The sequence below is a fragment of the Anneissia japonica genome, unplaced genomic scaffold (genome assembly GCF_011630105.1).
Source record: "Anneissia japonica isolate Jap-2015-1 unplaced genomic scaffold, ASM1163010v1 scaffold288072_len178204_cov163, whole genome shotgun sequence".
NCBI classification, from domain to species: Eukaryota; Metazoa; Echinodermata; class Crinoidea; order Comatulida; family Comatulidae; genus Anneissia; species Anneissia japonica.
In genome coordinates this window covers 175,742-177,843 of record NW_022719055.1, presented here as the reverse complement: position 1 = coordinate 177,843, position 2,102 = coordinate 175,742, and the positions used below count along the sequence as shown (strand labels likewise).

The 2,102-nt window shown below is 29.0% G+C and overlaps 1 long non-coding RNA gene across 1 annotated transcript; it reads right to left on the bottom strand.

Moving 5' to 3' along the window:
- Positions 1 to 898: 898 nt before the first annotated feature.
- On the bottom strand, positions 899 to 1,947 carry LOC117110840. Its single transcript, XR_004445774.1, has 2 exons — positions 1,704 to 1,947; positions 899 to 1,179 (listed from the first exon to the last, which is right to left on the bottom strand). It is a non-coding gene; the product is annotated as an uncharacterized LOC117110840 (long non-coding RNA).
- Positions 1,948 to 2,102: the final 155 nt, after the last annotated feature.

Below are 2,102 nucleotides of genomic sequence, written 5' to 3'. Positions count from 1 at the left end.
TTTTGCGAATTGATAAGGGCACATATGAAAAAATTGTTAGATTATCACTCCTGTGCACATTAACTATTTGGAAATATTGATGCGGTTATAAAAAAAAAAACCCACCCTCATCACATTTTTTTTTTAAAGGAGTATTTATTCTAATAATTCTTTCTATGTGCCCTAACACCTGAATTAATTCTTGAGATGAACACCATACTATAGATCATCTATGACAATATCGTATCATGAGTTCTAGGCTAGAAAAGCCCAGGCATAAACCTGCCTATCTGCTAGGGTTTAGCTGGCCAGACACATCTAATAATTACATGATAATTACAATCCTTATTAACATACGATATTAATAAATTCTGTATGGTACAGTATTTGTGAAATTTTTTTGCACATGAAAGTTTAGCTGGTTTTACAGTATTAAACACTTTGATTATCTTAAATATGATTTTATTAAGGATGTGTTGAGTACTATTAATAAGAGTATCATCCTATAATTCAATATATATTTATAGAAGCTAAACAGATTGGGTTTTACGAATAATAAAGAAATAATTAGTACTTAGATCCACACATTAATCCTAAACATTGTTATGTTACATAGATATTATTTCATCAGTAGCTAAGGTGAGACTTCTTTATACCTTGTTTCGCATACTTATTCTTAAAAGATCATCGGAGGAGGGCAGAATAAAAATAAAGATAACATTTAGTTTTTTTATTCAGCCAACAGTCTGCCTAAAACATCCAGATGGAGGAAAAAATAAATATACAATTTTATTGGTGAATGTAAAGTAGGATGGTTAAATATTTAAAATTTATATCAATATGTATATCTTTGAAGATGTCAAGGCAGTGGAGGGCATAATTAAAATTTTTAAAAACTAATTTTTTACTGCAATTTCCATTTTTTTTTTTGTGGTGGTGGGTGCGCTAATTGCTCAAAAATAAAATTTTATTTTTATTTTAAAAATATCAATATTTGCAGTAGGCGGGTTCGATAAACAAGGTATAAGAAAAGTCTCGCCCGAACATTTGGTTTTCAGAATCTATTAACTTACCGATTTTGACAATCTTGAGCTTTTGAAACTTCTTAGTACTTTTTGATCCAGTTCAGATGAAGTCAGGAAACAAAGTTGTTAAGAATAGATTTAAATGTTGTGAAACAAGTTTCAAGGCTTGAAAATACTGTAAAATATTAATATAAATATGTTAAGTGAATTTCCATGTAAATAAAACAAACGATTATATAATAGCACTAAATTTCATCACATGAAGTTGATGTATTTTGAAATTTTTGTTCTGTGATAAGTTTAAATTAGGTGTTTTGTGCAAGTTTAAATAACGTAGTCTGTTAAGGTGACTCTCAGGCTGCACATCACAAATTCAGGTACACAAACAGTTATTCAAGCTGTGTATAATTACTTTGTTAAATATATTATTGTAGGTTTATCAAATCCAATTAAAATAAAAGAAAATAAAGTAAAAACAAAAATAACAAACATTATGCTTAAATTATAACTGTCATTAGCATAAATATTATATCATGGAATTATGAAATCTAATTTTACGCGTACATCATCTAATCCTTACCATTGACCAACTTGTGACAAGTGATGAAATGGAATCCCAATCACATTATATATCTGTATATTACAATTCGCTTTAATAAAGTATTCACTTATTATTATTGCTTCCACAACAAAACTCACCAAATGTTTGCACAAGACCATCTTCAAGAACCGATCAAAATTATTATAATGCCTCCATAGAAAGTACTGGTACTTTTGCAGGTAGGTTGGCAGGTAGCACATACTGCAGCTCAGGACTGGTGATCTGATAATGGATATTGAATTTTAAGTTTTTGTGCCCATCTTCGCCAATACTTGCAGTAGCTCCATTAATAACGGCCTATGGATGCAATGTTATTATTTTTTTTTTTTTTTTTTTTTTTTTTTTTTTACTCCACAAAAAAAAAACAATATAAAGAAGAAATAAAGAAAATTTTTAACTTCACAATTAAGATCGACAATATACAGTAGGCTGCACAAAGATGTAGGCCTATTACTGATATTAAATAAGGAAGTGGATATATTTACGTCGTCGTAATC